This window comes from Schistocerca serialis, unplaced genomic scaffold, assembly GCF_023864345.2.
Source record: "Schistocerca serialis cubense isolate TAMUIC-IGC-003099 unplaced genomic scaffold, iqSchSeri2.2 HiC_scaffold_1363, whole genome shotgun sequence".
NCBI lineage: Eukaryota > Metazoa > Arthropoda > Insecta > Orthoptera > Acrididae > Schistocerca > Schistocerca serialis.
In genome coordinates this window covers 14,171,071-14,187,525 of record NW_026047584.1, presented here as the reverse complement: position 1 = coordinate 14,187,525, position 16,455 = coordinate 14,171,071, and positions in this window count along the sequence as shown.

The window sequence follows — 16,455 nt, the reverse complement described above, 5'->3', positions numbered from 1 at the left end:
CTTTTGTTTTTAATTCCGATGCAATTTCTGTGTTTCATCGTCAATAAGAATGTCCAAGGAATACAGCAAACCTGAAGTGGAGCATCAGAATCTATAACTAGTGTCACTGGAATGGTTCAAAATATAGACAGTAACAAGAGTCAGTCTTCTTGTACTTCAGTCGGCATTGTGCCTTTTGTATTTAATTCCGTTGCAAATTCTGTGTTTCATCTTCAATAAGAAGGTAAAAGGTATACAGTAAACCTGAAGTGAAGCATCGGAATCTATAACTAGTGTCACAGGAATGGTACAAAACATAGTCAGTAAGAAGAGTCAGTCTTCTTGTACTTAAGTCGGCATTGTGCCTTTTCTATTTAATTCCGATGCAATTTCTGTGTTTCATCGTCAATAAGAATGTCCAAGGGTTACAGTAAACCTGGAGTGAAGCATCGGAATCTATAACTAGTGTCACAGGAATGGTTCAAAACATAGACAGTAAGAAGAGTTAGTCTTCTTGTACTTAAGTCGACATTGTGCCTTTTTTATTTAATTCCGATGCAATTTCTATGTTTCATCGTCAATAAGAATGTCCAAGGTATACAGTAAAACTGAAGTAAAGCATCGGAATCTATAACTAGTGTCACAGCAATGGTTCAAACATAGACAGTAAGAAGAGTCAGTCTTCTTGTACTTAAGTCGGCATTGTGCTTTTGTATTTAATTCCGATGCAATTTCTGTGTTTCATCGCCAATAAGAAGGTCAGAAGGATACAGTAAACCTGAAGTGAAGCATCGGAATCTATAACTAGTGTCACAGGAATGGTTCAAAACATAGTCAGTAAGAAGAGTCAGTCTTCTTGTCCTTTAGTCGGCATTGTGCCTTTTGTATTTACTTCCGATGCAATTTCTGTGTTTCATCGGCAATAAGAAGGTCCAAGGGAAACAGTAAACCTGAAGTGAAGCATCGGAATCTATAACTAGTGTCACAGGAATGGTTCAAATCCTAGACAGTAAGAAGAGTCAGTCTTCTTGTACTTAAGTCGGCATTGTGGCTTTTGTATTTAATTACGATGCAATTTCTGTGTTTCATCGTAAATATGAAGGTCAGAGGGATACAGTAAACCTGAAGTGAAGCATCGGAATCTATAACTAGAGTCACAGGAATGGTTCAAAGCATAGTCAGTAAGAAGAGTCAGTCTTCTTGTCCTTTAGTCGGCATTGTGCCTTTTGTATTTACTTCCGATGCAATTTCTGTGTTTCATCGGCAATAAAGTCAAAGGGATACAGTAAACCTGAAGTGAAGCATCGGAATCTATAACTAGTGTCACAGGAATGGTTCAAAACATAGACAGTAGGAAGAGTCAGTCTTCTTGTACTTATGTCGGCATTGTGCCATTTGTATTTAATTCCAATGTAATTTCTGTGATTCATTGTCAATAAGAAGGTCAGAGGGATACTGTAAACCTGAAGTGAAGCATCGGAATCCAAAACTAGTGTCACAGGAATGGTTCAAAACATAGACAGTAAGAAGAGTCAGTCTTCTTGTACTTAAGTCGGCATTGTGCCTTTTGTATTTAAATTCGATGCAATTTCTGTGTTTCATCGTCAATAAGAAGGTCCAAGGAATACAGCAAACCTGAAGTGAAGCATCGGAATCTATAACTAGTGTCACTGGAATGGTTCAAAATATAGACAGTAAGAAGGGTCAGTCGTCTTGTACTTAAGACGGCATTGTGCCTTTTGTAATTAATTCCGAAGCAATTCCTGTGATTCATCGTCAATGAGAAGGTCCAAGGGATACAGTAAACCTGAAGTGAAGCATCGGACTCTTAAACTAGTGTCACAGAATTGGTTCAAAACATAGACAGTAGGAAGAGCCAGTCTTCTAGTACTTAAGTCGGCATTGTGCCTTTTGTATTTAATTCCGATGCAATTTCTGAGTTTCATCGTCAATAAGAAGGTACAAGGTATACTGTAAACCTGAAGTGAAGCATAGGAATCTATAACTAGTGTCACAGGAATGGTACAAAACATAGTCAGTAAGAAGAGTCAGTCTTCTTGTACTTAAGTCGGCATTGTGCATTTTCTATTTAATTCCGATGCAATTCCTGTGTTTCATCGTCAATAAGAAGGTCCAAGGGTTACAGTAGACCTGGAGTGTAGTATGGGAATCTATAACTAGTCTCACAGCAATGGTTCAAAACATAGACAGTAAGAAGAGTCAGTCTTCTTGTACTTATGTCAGCATTGTGAGTTTTCTATTTAATTCCGATGCAATTTCGGTGTTTCATCGTCTATAAGATGGACAGAGGGATACAGTAAACCTGAAGTGAAGCATCGGAATCTATAACTAGTGTCACAGGAAAGGTTCAAAACATAGACAATAAGAAGAGTCAGTCGTCGTGTACTTAAGTCTGCATTGTGCCGTTTGTATTTAATTCCAATGCTATTTCTGTGTGTCACCGTCAATAAGAAGGTCCAAGGGAACAGTAAACCTGAAGTGTGGCATCGGAATCTATAACTAGTGTCACAGGAATTGTTCAAATCATAGACTGTAAGAAGAGTCAGTCTTCTTGTACTTAAGTCGGCATTGTGGCTTTTGTATTTAATTACGATGCAATTTCTGTGTTTCATCGTCAATAAGAAGGTCAGAGGGATACAGTAAACCTAAAGTGAAGCATCGGAATCTATAACTAGAGTCACAGGAATGGTTCAAAACATAGTCAGTAAGAAGAGTCAGTCTTCTTGTCCTTAAGTCGGCATTGTGCCTTTTGTATTTACTTCCGATGCAATTTCTGTGTTTCATCGGCAATAAAGTCAGAGGGATACAGTAAACCTGAAGTGAAGCATCGCAATCCAAAACTAGTGTCACAGGAATGGTTCAAAACATAGACATTGGAAAGAGTCAGTCTTCTTGTACTTAAGTCGACATTGTGCCTTTTCTATTTAATTCTGATGCAATTTCTGTGTTTCATCGTCAATAAGAATGTCCAAGGTATACAGTAAACCTGAAGTAAAGCGTCGGAATCTATAACTAGTGCACAGCAATAGTTCAAACTATAGTCACTAAAAAGAGTCAGTCTTCTTGTACTTAAGTCGGCATTGTGCATTTTCTATTTAATTCCGATTCATTTTCTGTATTTCATCGTCAATAAGAAGGTCTATGGGATACAGTAAACCTGGAGTGAAGCATCGGAATCTATAACTAGTGTCACAGGAATGGTTCAAAACATAGACAGAAAGAAGAGTCAGTCTTCTTGTACTTAAGTCGGCATTGTGCCTTTTCTATTTAATTCCGATGCAATTTCTGTGTTTCATCGTCAATAAGAAGGTCTGAGGGGTACAGTAACCCTGAAGTGAAGCATCGGAATCTATGACTAGTGTCAAAGGAATGGTTGATACATAGACAGTAAGAAGAGTCAGTCTTCTTGTACTTAAGTCGGCATTGTGCCTTTTGTATTTAATTCCGATGAAATTTCTGCGTTTCATCGTCAATAAGAAGGTCCAAGGATTCCAATAACCCTGAAGTGAAGCATCGGAATATATAACTAGTGTCACTGGAATGGTTCAAAATATAGACAGTAAGAAGAGTCACTCTTCTTGTCCTTAAGTCGGCATTGTGCCTTTTGTATTTAATTCCGATGCAATTTCTGTGTTTCATCGTCAATAAGAAGTTCCAAGGGATACAGTAAACCTGAAGTGAAGCATCGGACTCTATAACTAGTGTCACAGAATTGGTCAAAACATAGACAGTAGGAAGAGTCAGTCTTCTTGTACTTAAGTCGGCATTGTGCCTTTTGTATTTAATTCCGATGCAATTTCTGTGTTTCATCGTCAATAAGAAGGTCCAAGGGAACAGTAAACCTGAAGTGAAGCATCGGAATCTATAACTAGTGTCACAGGAATGGTTCAAATCATGGACAGTAAGAAGAGTCAGTCTTCTTGTACTTAAGGCGGCATTGTGGCTTTTGTATTTAATTACGATGCAATTTCTGTATTTCATCGTCAATAAGAAGGTCAGAGGGATACAGGAAACCTGAAGTGAAGCATCGGAATCTATAACTAGAGTCACAGGAATGGTTCAAAACATAGTCAGTAAGAAGAGTCAGTCTTCTTGTCCTTAAGTCGGCATTGTGCCTTTTGTATTTAATTCCGATGCAATTTCTGTGTTTCATCGGCAATAAAGTCAGAGGGATACAGTAAACCTGAAGTGAAGCATCGGAATCTATAACTAGTGTCACCGGAATGGTTCAAAACATAGACAGTAGGAACAGTCAGTCTTCTTGTACTTAAGTCGGCATTGTGCCTTTTGTATTTAATTCCGCTGCAATTTCTGTGTTTCATTGTCAATAAGAAGGCCAGAGGGATACAGTAAACCTGAAGTGAAGCATCGGAATCCAAAACTAGTGTCACAGGAATGGTTCAAAACATAGACATTGGGAAGAGTCAGTCTTCTTGTACTTAAGTCGGCATTGTGCCTTTTGTCTATAATTCCGATGCAATTTCTGTGTTTCATCGTCAATAAGAAGGTCCAAGGTATACGGTAAACCTGAAGTGAAGCATCGGAATCAATAACTAGTGTCACAGGAATGGTTCAAATCATAGACAGTTAAAAGAATCAGTCTTCCTGTACTTAATTCGACATTGTGCCTTTTCTATTTAGTTCTGATGCAATTTCTGTGTTTCATCGTCAATAAGAATGACCAAGGTATACAGTAAACCAGAAGTAAAGCGTCGGAATCTATAACTATTGTCACAGCAATGGTTCAAACTATAGTCACTAAAAAGAGTCAGTCTTCTTGTACTTAAGTCGGCATTGTGCCTTTTCTATTTAATTCCGATGCAATTTCTGTGTTTCATCGTCAATAAGAAGGTCCAAGGGTTACAGTAAACCTGGAGTGAAGCATCGGAATCTATAACTAGTGTTACAGGAAAGGTTCAAAACATAGACAGCAAGAAGAGTCAGTCTTCTTGTACTTAAGTCGACATTGAGCCTTTTCTATTTAATTCCGATGCATTTCTGTGTTTCATCGTCAATAAGAATGTCCAAGGTATACAGTAAACCTGGAGTGAAGCATCGGAATCTATAACTAGTGTCACACGAATGGTTCAAATCATAGACAGTAAGAAGAGTCAGTCTTCTTGTACTTAAGTCGGCATTGTGCCTTTTCTATTTCATTCCGATGCAGTTTCTGTGTTTCATCGTCAATAAGAAGGTCCAAGGGTCACAGTAAACCTGGAGTGAAGCATCGGAATCTATAACTAGTGTCACAGGAATGGTTCAAAAAATAGACAGTAAGAAGAGTCAGTCTTCTTGTACTTAAGTCGGTATTGTGCCTTTTGTATTTAATTCCGATGCAATTTCTGTGTTTCATCGTCAATAAGAAGGTAGAGGGATGCAGTAACCCTGAAGTGAAGCATCGGAATATATAACTAGTGTCACAGGAATGGTTGATACATAGACAGTAAGAAGAGTCAGTCTTCCTGTACTTAAGTCGGCATTGTGCCTTTTGTTTTTAATTCCGATGCAATTTCTGTGTTTCATCGTCAACAAGAAGGTCGAAAGGATACAATAAACCTGGAGTGAAGCTTCGGAATCTATAACTAGTGTCACAGTAATGGTTCAAAACATAGACAGTAAGAAGAGTCAGTCTTCTTGTACTTCAGTCGGCATTGTGCCTTTTGTATTTAATTCCGATGCAATTTCTGTGTTTCATCGTCAACAAGAAGGTACAAGGAATACAGTAAACCTGAAGTGAAGCATCGGAATCAATAACTAGTGTCACTGGAATGGTTCAAAATATAGACAGTAAGAAGAGTCAGACTTCTTGTACTTAAGTCGGCATTGTTTATTTTGTGTCTAATTCCGATGCAATTCCTGTGATTCATCGTCAATAAGAAGATCCAAGGGATACAGTAAACCTGAAGTGAAGCATCGGAATCTATAACTAGAGTCACAGGAATGTTTCAAAACATAGTCAGTAAGAAGAGTCAGTCTTCATGACCTTAAGTCGGCATTGTGCCTATTGTATTTAATTCCGATGCAATTTCTGTGTTTCATCGGCAATAAGGTCAGAGGGATACGGTAAACCTGAAGTGAAGCATCGGAATCTATAACTAGTGTCACAGGAATGGTTCAAAACATAGTCAGTAAGAAGAGTCAGTCAATTTGTACTTAAGTCGGCATTGTGCCTTATGTATTTAATTCCGATGCAATTTCTGTGTTTCATCGTCAATAAGAAGGTCCAAGGGTTACAGCAAACCTGGAGTGAAGCATCGGAATCTATAACTAGTGTCACAGGAATGGTTCAAAACATAGACAGGAAGAAGAGTCAGTCTTCTTGTACTTATGTCGACATTGAGCCTTTTCTATTTAATTCCGATGCAATTTCTGTGTTTCATCGTCAATAAGAATGTCCAAGGTATACAGTAAACCTGGAGTGAAGCATCGGAAACTATAACTAGTGTCACACGAATGGTTCAAATCATAGACAGTAAGAACAGTCAGTCTTCTTGTACTTAAGTCGGCATTGTGCTTTTTCTATTTCATTCCGATGCAGTTTCTGTGTTTCATCGTCAATAAGAAGGTCCAAGCGATACAGTAAACCTGGAGTCAAGCATCGGAATCTATAACTAGTGTCACAGGAATGGTTCAAAAAATAGACAGTAAAAAGAGACCGTCTTCTTGTACTTAAGTCAGCATTGTGCCTTTTGTATTTAATTCCGATGCAATTTCTGTGTTTCATCGTCAATAAGAAGGTCAGAGGGATGCAGTGACCCTGAAGTGAAGCATCGGAATATATAACTAGTGTCACAGGAATGGTTGATACATAGACAGTAAGAAGAGTCAGTCTTCTTGTACTTAAGTCGGCATTGTGCCTTTTGTTTTTAATTCCGATGCAATTTCTGTGTTTCATCGTCAACAAGAAGGTCCAAAGGATACAATAAACCTGGAGTGAAGCTTCGGATTCTATAACTAGTGTCACAGTAATGGTTCAAATCATAGACAGTAAGAAGAGTCAGTCTTCTTGTACTTCAGTCGGCATTGTGCCTTTTGTATTTAATTTCGATGCAATTTCTGTGTTTCATCGTCAATAAGAATGTCCAAGGAATACAGCAAACCTGAAGTGGAGCATCAGAATCTATAACTAGTGTCACTGGAATGGTTCAAAATATAGACAGTAACAAGAGTCAGTCTTCTTGTACTTCAGTCGGCATTGTGCCTTTTGTATTTAATTCCGATGCAATTTCTGTGTTTCATCTTCAATAAGAAGGTAAAAGGTATACAGTAAACCTGAAGTGAAGCATCGGAATCTATATCTAGTGTCACAGGAATGGTACAAAACATAGTCAGTAAGAAGAGTCAGTCTTCTTGTACTTAAGTCGGCATTGTGCCTTTTCTATTTAATTCCGATGCAATTTCTGTGTTTCATCGTCAATAAGAATGTCCAAGGGTTACAGTAAACCTGGAGTGAAGCATCGGAATCTATAACTAGTGTCACAGGAATGGTTCAAAACATAGACAGTAAGAAGAGTTAGTCTTCTTGTACTTAAGTCGACATTGTGCCTTTTTTATTTAATTCCGATGCAATTTCTATGTTTCATCGTCAATAAGAATGTCCAAGGTATACAGTAAACCTGAAGTAAAGCATCGGAATCTATAACTAGTGTCACAGCAATGGTTCAAACATAGACAGTAAGAAGAGTCAGTCTTCTTGTACTTAAGGCAGCATTGTGAGTTTTCTATTTAATTCCGATGCAATTTCGGTGTTTCATCGTCTATAAGAAGGTCAGAGGGATACAGTAAACCTGAAGTGAAGCGTCGGAATCTATAACTAGTGTCACAGGAATGGTTCAAACTATTATCAGTAAGAAGAGTCAATCTTCTTGAACTTAAGTCGGCATTGTGCCTTTGCAATTTCATTCCGATGCAGTTTCTGTGTTTCATCGTCAATAAGAAGGTCCAAGGGATACAGTAAACCTGGAGTGAAGCATCGGAATCTATAACTAGTGTCACAGGAATGGGTCAAAGAATAGACAGTAAGAAGAGTCAGTCTTCTTGTACTTAAGTCGGCATTGTGCTTTTGTATTTAACTCCGATGCAATTTCTGTGTTTCATCGCCAATAAGAAGGTCAGAAGGATACAGTAAACCTGAAGTGAAGCATCGGAATCTATAACTAGTGTCACAGGAATGGTTCAAAACATAGTCAGTAAGAAGAGTCAGTCTTCTTGCCCTTAAGTCGGCATTGTGCCTTTTTTATTTAATTCCGATGCAATTTCTGTGTTTCATCGTCAATAAGAAGGTCCAAGGGAAACAGTAAACCTGAAGTGAAGCATCGGAATCTATAACTAGTGTCACAGGAATGGTTCAAATCCTAGACAGTAAGAAGAGTCAGTCTTCTTGTACTTAAGTCGGCATTGTGGCTTTTGTATTTAATTACGATGCAATTTCTGTGTTTCATCGTAAATATGAAGGTCAGAGGGATACAGTAAACCTGAAGTGAAGCATCGGAATCTATAACTAGAGTCACAGGAATGGTTCAAAGCATAGTCAGTAAGAAGAGTCAGTCTTCTTGTCCTTTAGTCGGCATTGTGCCTTTTGTATTTACTTCCGATGCAATTTCTGTGTTTCATCGTCAATAAGAAGGTCCAAGGGATACAGTAAACCTGAAGTGAAGCATCGGAATCTATAACTAGTGTCACAGGAATGGTTCAAAACATAGACAGTAGGAAGAGTCAGTCTTCTTGTACTTATGTCGGCATTGTGCCATTTGTATTTAATTCCAATGTAATTTCTGTGATTCATTGTCAATAAGAAGGTCAGAGGGATACTGTAAACCTGAAGTGAAGCATCGGAATCCAAAACTAGTGTCACAGGAATGGTTCAAAACATAGACAGTAAGAAGAGTCAGTCTTCTTGTACTTAAGTCGGCATTGTGCCTTTTGTCTTTAATTCCGATGCAATTTCTGTGTTTCATCGTCAATAAGAAGGTCCAAGGGATACAATAAACCTGGAGTGAAACTTCGGAATCTATAACTAGTGTCACAGTAATGGTTCAAAGCATAGACAGTAAGAAGAGTCAGTCTTCTTGTACTTAAGTCGGCATTGTGCCTTTTGTATTTAAATTCGATGCAATTTCTGTGTTTCATCGTCAATAAGAAGGTCCAAGGAATACAGCAAACCTGAAGTGAAGCATCGGAATCTATAACTAGTGTCACTGGAATGGTTCAAAATATAGACAGTAAGAAGGGTCAGTCGTCCTGTACTTAAGACGGCATTGTGCCTTTTGTAATTAATTCCGAAGCAATTCCTGTGATTCATCGTCAATGAGAAGGTCCAAGGGATACAGTAAACCTGAAGTGAAGCATCGGACTCTATAACTAGTGTCACAGAATTGGTTCAAAACATAGACAGTAGGAAGAGAAAGTCTTCTAGTACTTAAGTCGGCATTGTGCCTTTTGTATTTAATTCCGATGCAATTTCTGAGTTTCATCGTCAATAAGAAGGTACAAGGTATACAGTAAACCTGGAGTGAAGCATCGGAAACTATAACTAGTGTCACACGAATGGTTCAAATCATAGACAGTAAGAACAGTCAGTCTTCTTGTACTTAAGTCGGCATTGTGCTTTTTCTATTTCATTCCGATGCAGTTTCTGTGTTTCATCGTCAATAAGAAGGTCCAAGCGATACAGTAAACCTGGAGTCAAGCATCGGAATCTATAACTAGTGTCACAGGAATGGTTCAAAAAATAGACAGTAAAAAGAGACCGTCTTCTTGTACTTAAGTCAGCATTGTGCCTTTTGTATTTAATTCCGATGCAATTTCTGTGTTTCATCGTCAATAAGAAGGTCAGAGGGATGCAGTGACCCTGAAGTGAAGCATCGGAATATATAACTAGTGTCACAGGAATGGTTGATACATAGACAATAAGAAGAGTCAGTCTTCTTGTACTTAAGTCGGCATTGTGCCTTTTGTTTTTAATTCCGATGCAATTTCTGTGTTTCATCGTCAACAAGAAGGTCCAAAGGATACAATAAACCTGGAGTGAAGCTTCGGATTCTATAACTAGTGTCACAGTAATGGTTCAAATCATAGACAGTAAGAAGAGTCAGTCTTCTTGTACTTCAGTCGGCATTGTGCCTTTTGTATTTAATTTCGATGCAATTTCTGTGTTTCATCGTCAATAAGAATGTCCAAGGAATACAGCAAACCTGAAGTGGAGCATCAGAATCTATAACTAGTGTCACTGGAATGGTTCAAAATATAGACAGTAACAAGAGTCAGTCTTCTTGTACTTCAGTCGGCATTGTGCCTTTTGTATTTAATTCCGATGCAATTTCTGTGTTTCATCTTCAATAAGAAGGTAAAAGGTATACAGTAAACCTGAAGTGAAGCATCGGAATCTATAACTAGTGTCACAGGAATGGTACAAAACATAGTCAGTAAGAAGAGTCAGTCTTCTTGTCCTTAAGTCGGCATTGTGCCTTTTGTATTTAATTCCGATGCAATTTCTGTGTTTCATCGTCAATAAGAAGTTCCAAGGGATACAGTAAACCTGAAGTGAAGCATCGGACTCTATAACTAGTGTCACAGAATTGGTCAAAACATAGACAGTAGGAAGAGTCAGTCTTCTTGTACTTAAGTCGGCATTGTGCCTTTTGTATTTAATTCCGATGCAATTTCTGTGTTTCATCGTCAATAAGAAGGTCCAAGGGAACAGTAAACCTGAAGTGAAGCATCGGAATCTATAACTAGTGTCACAGGAATGGTTCAAATCATGGACAGTAAGAAGAGTCAGTCTTCTTGTACTTAAGGCGGCATTGTGGCTTTTGTATTTAATTACGATGCAATTTCTGTATTTCATCGTCAATAAGAAGGTCAGAGGGATACAGGAAACCTGAAGTGAAGCATCGGAATCTATAACTAGAGTCACAGGAATGGTTCAAAACATAGTCAGTAAGAAGAGTCAGTCTTCTTGTCCTTAAGTCGGCATTGTGCCTTTTGTATTTAATTCCGATGCAATTTCTGTGTTTCATCGGCAATAAAGTCAGAGGGATACAGTAAACCTGAAGTGAAGCATCGGAATCTATAACTAGTGTCACCGGAATGGTTCAAAACATAGACAGTAGGAACAGTCAGTCTTCTTGTACTTAAGTCGGCATTGTGCCTTTTGTATTTAATTCCGCTGCAATTTCTGTGTTTCATTGTCAATAAGAAGGCCAGAGGGATACAGTAAACCTGAAGTGAAGCATCGGAATCCAAAACTAGTGTCACAGGAATGGTTCAAAACATAGACATTGGGAAGAGTCAGTCTTCTTGTACTTAAGTCGGCATTGTGCCTTTTGTCTATAATTCCGATGCAATTTCTGTGTTTCATCGTCAATAAGAAGGTCCAAGGTATACGGTAAACCTGAAGTGAAGCATCGGAATCAATAACTAGTGTCACAGGAATGGTTCAAATCATAGACAGTAAAAAGAATCAGTCTTCCTGTATTTAATTCGACATTGTGCCTTTTCTATTTAGTTCTGATGCAATTTCTGTGTTTCATCGTCAATAAGAATGACCAAGGTATACAGTAAACCAGAAGTAAAGCGTCGGAATCTATAACTATTGTCACAGCAATGGTTCAAACTATAGTCACTAAAAAGAGTCAGTCTTCTTGTACTTAAGTCGGCATTGTGCCTTTTCTATTTAATTCCGATGCAATTTCTGTGTTTCATCGTCAATAAGAAGGTCCAAGGGTTACAGTAAACCTGGAGTGAAGCATCGGAATCTATAACTAGTGTTACAGGAAAGGTTCAAAACATAGACAGCAAGAAGAGTCAGTCTTCTTGTACTTAAGTCGACATTGAGCCTTTTCTATTTAATTCCGATGCATTTCTGTGTTTCATCGTCAATAAGAATGTCCAAGGTATACAGTAAACCTGGAGTGAAGCATCGGAATCTATAACTAGTGTCACACGAATGGTTCAAATCATAGACAGTAAGAAGAGTCAGTCTTCTTGTACTTAAGTCGGCATTGTGCCTTTTCTATTTCATTCCGATGCAGTTTCTGTGTTTCATCGTCAATAAGAAGGTCCAAGGGTCACAGTAAACCTGGAGTGAAGCATCGGAATCTATAACTAGTGTCACAGGAATGGTTCAAAAAATAGACAGTAAGAAGAGTCAGTCTTCTTGTACTTAAGTCGGTATTGTGCCTTTTGTATTTAATTCCGATGCAATTTCTGTGTTTCATCGTCAATAAGAAGGTAGAGGGATGCAGTAACCCTGAAGTGAAGCATCGGAATATATAACTAGTGTCACAGGAATGGTTGATACATAGACAGTAAGAAGAGTCAGTCTTCCTGTACTTAAGTCGGCATTGTGCCTTTTGTTTTTAATTCCGATGCAATTTCTGTGTTTCATCGTCAACAAGAAGGTCGAAAGGATACAATAAACCTGGAGTGAAGCTTCGGAATCTATAACTAGTGTCACAGTAATGGTTCAAAACATAGACAGTAAGAAGAGTCAGTCTTCTTGTACTTCAGTCGGCATTGTGCCTTTTGTATTTAATTCCGATGCAATTTCTGTGTTTCATCGTCAACAAGAAGGTACAAGGAATACAGTAAACCTGAAGTGAAGCATCGGAATCAATAACTAGTGTCACTGGAATGGTTCAAAATATAGACAGTAAGAAGAGTCAGACTTCTTGTACTTAAGTCGGCATTGTTTATTTTGTGTCTAATTCCGATGCAATTCCTGTGATTCATCGTCAATAAGAAGATCCAAGGGATACAGTAAACCTGAAGTGAAGCATCGGAATCTATAACTAGAGTCACAGGAATGTTTCAAAACATAGTCAGTAAGAAGAGTCAGTCTTCATGACCTTAAGTCGGCATTGTGCCTATTGTATTTAATTCCGATGCAATTTCTGTGTTTCATCGGCAATAAGGTCAGAGGGATACGGTAAACCTGAAGTGAAGCATCGGAATCTATAACTAGTGTCACAGGAATGGTTCAAAACATAGTCAGTAAGAAGAGTCAGTCAATTTGTACTTAAGTCGGCATTGTGCCTTATGTATTTAATTCCGATGCAATTTCTGTGTTTCATCGTCAATAAGAAGGTCCAAGGGTTACAGCAAACCTGGAGTGAAGCATCGGAATCTATAACTAGTGTCACAGGAATGGTTCAAAACATAGACAGGAAGAAGAGTCAGTCTTCTTGTACTTATGTCGACATTGAGCCTTTTCTATTTAATTCCGATGCAATTTCTGTGTTTCATCGTCAATAAGAATGTCCAAGGTATACAGTAAACCTGGAGTGAAGCATCGGAAACTATAACTAGTGTCACACGAATGGTTCAAATCATAGACAGTAAGAACAGTCAGTCTTCTTGTACTTAAGTCGGCATTGTGCTTTTTCTATTTCATTCCGATGCAGTTTCTGTGTTTCATCGTCAATAAGAAGGTCCAAGCGATACAGTAAACCTGGAGTCAAGCATCGGAATCTATAACTAGTGTCACAGGAATGGTTCAAAAAATAGACAGTAAAAAGAGACCGTCTTCTTGTACTTAAGTCAGCATTGTGCCTTTTGTATTTAATTCCGATGCAATTTCTGTGTTTCATCGTCAATAAGAAGGTCAGAGGGATGCAGTGACCCTGAAGTGAAGCATCGGAATATATAACTAGTGTCACAGGAATGGTTGATACATAGACAGTAAGAAGAGTCAGTCTTCTTGTACTTAAGTCGGCATTGTGCCTTTTGTTTTTAATTCCGATGCAATTTCTGTGTTTCATCGTCAACAAGAAGGTCCAAAGGATACAATAAACCTGGAGTGAAGCTTCGGATTCTATAACTAGTGTCACAGTAATGGTTCAAATCATAGACAGTAAGAAGAGTCAGTCTTCTTGTACTTCAGTCGGCATTGTGCCTTTTGTATTTAATTTCGATGCAATTTCTGTGTTTCATCGTCAATAAGAATGTCCAAGGAATACAGCAAACCTGAAGTGGAGCATCAGAATCTATAACTAGTGTCACTGGAATGGTTCAAAATATAGACAGTAACAAGAGTCAGTCTTCTTGTACTTCAGTCGGCATTGTGCCTTTTGTATTTAATTCCGATGCAATTTCTGTGTTTCATCTTCAATAAGAAGGTAAAAGGTATACAGTAAACCTGAAGTGAAGCATCGGAATCTATAACTAGTGTCACAGGAATGGTACAAAACATAGTCAGTAAGAAGAGTCAGTCTTCTTGTACTTAAGTCGGCATTGTGCCTTTTCTATTTAATTCCGATGCAATTTCTGTGTTTCATCGTCAATAAGAATGTCCAAGGGTTACAGTAAACCTGGAGTGAAGCATCGGAATCTATAACTAGTGTCACAGGAATGGTTCAAAACATAGACAGTAAGAAGAGTTAGTCTTCTTGTACTTAAGTCGACATTGTGCCTTTTTTATTTAATTCCGATGCAATTTCTATGTTTCATCGTCAATAAGAATGTCCAAGGTATACAGTAAACCTGAAGTAAAGCATCGGAATCTATAACTAGTGTCACAGCAATGGTTCAAACATAGACAGTAAGAAGAGTCAGTCTTCTTGTACTTAAGGCAGCATTGTGAGTTTTCTATTTAATTCCGATGCAATTTCGGTGTTTCATCGTCTATAAGAAGGTCAGAGGGATACAGTAAACCTGAAGTGAAGCGTCGGAATCTATAACTAGTGTCACAGGAATGGTTCAAACTATTATCAGTAAGAAGAGTCAATCTTCTTGAACTTAAGTCGGCATTGTGCCTTTGCAATTTCATTCCGATGCAGTTTCTGTGTTTCATCGTCAATAAGAAGGTCCAAGGGATACAGTAAACCTGGAGTGAAGCATCGGAATCTATAACTAGTGTCACAGGAATGGGTCAAAGAATAGACAGTAAGAAGAGTCAGTCTTCTTGTACTTAAGTCGGCATTGTGCTTTTGTATTTAATTCCGATGCAATTTCTGTGTTTCATCGCCAATAAGAAGGTCAGAAGGATACAGTAAACCTGAAGTGAAGCATCGGAATCTATAACTAGTGTCACAGGAATGGTTCAAAACATAGTCAGTAAGAAGAGTCAGTCTTCTTGCCCTTAAGTCGGCATTGTGCCTTTTTTATTTAATTCCGATGCAATTTCTGTGTTTCATCGTCAATAAGAAGGTCCAAGGGAAACAGTAAACCTGAAGTGAAGCATCGGAATCTATAACTAGTGTCACAGGAATGGTTCAAATCCTAGACAGTAAGAAGAGTCAGTCTTCTTGTACTTAAGTCGGCATTGTGGCTTTTGTATTTAATTACGATGCAATTTCTGTGTTTCATCGTAAATATGAAGGTCAGAGGGATACAGTAAACCTGAAGTGAAGCATCGGAATCTATAACTAGAGTCACAGGAATGGTTCAAAGCATAGTCAGTAAGAAGAGTCAGTCTTCTTGTCCTTTAGTCGGCATTGTGCCTTTTGTATTTACTTCCGATGCAATTTCTGTGTTTCATCGTCAATAAGAAGGTCCAAGGGATACAGTAAACCTGAAGTGAAGCATCGGAATCTATAACTAGTGTCACAGGAATGGTTCAAAACATAGACAGTAGGAAGAGTCAGTCTTCTTGTACTTATGTCGGCATTGTGCCATTTGTATTTAATTCCAATGTAATTTCTGTGATTCATTGTCAATAAGAAGGTCAGAGGGATACTGTAAACCTGAAGTGAAGCATCGGAATCCAAAACTAGTGTCACAGGAATGGTTCAAAACATAGACAGTAAGAAGAGTCAGTCTTCTTGTACTTAAGTCGGCATTGTGCCTTTTGTCTTTAATTCCGATGCAATTTCTGTGTTTCATCGTCAATAAGAAGGTCCAAGGGATACAATAAACCTGGAGTGAAACTTCGGAATCTATAACTAGTGTCACAGTAATGGTTCAAAGCATAGACAGTAAGAAGAGTCAGTCTTCTTGTACTTAAGTCGGCATTGTGCCTTTTGTATTTAAATTCGATGCAATTTCTGTGTTTCATCGTCAATAAGAAGGTCCAAGGAATACAGCAAACCTGAAGTGAAGCATCGGAATCTATAACTAGTGTCACTGGAATGGTTCAAAATATAGACAGTAAGAAGGGTCAGTCGTCCTGTACTTAAGACGGCATTGTGCCTTTTGTAATTAATTCCGAAGCAATTCCTGTGATTCATCGTCAATGAGAAGGTCCAAGGGATACAGTAAACCTGAAGTGAAGCATCGGACTCTATAACTAGTGTCACAGAATTGGTTCAAAACATAGACAGTAGGAAGAGCCAGTCTTCTAGTACTTAAGTCGGCATTGTGCCTTTTGTATTTAATTCCGATGCAATTTCTGAGTTTCATCGTCAATAAGAAGGTACAAGGTATACTGTAAACCTGAAGTGAAGCATAGGAATCTATAACTAGTGTCACAGGAATGGTACAAAACATAGTCAGTAAGAAGAGTCAGTCTTCTTGTAC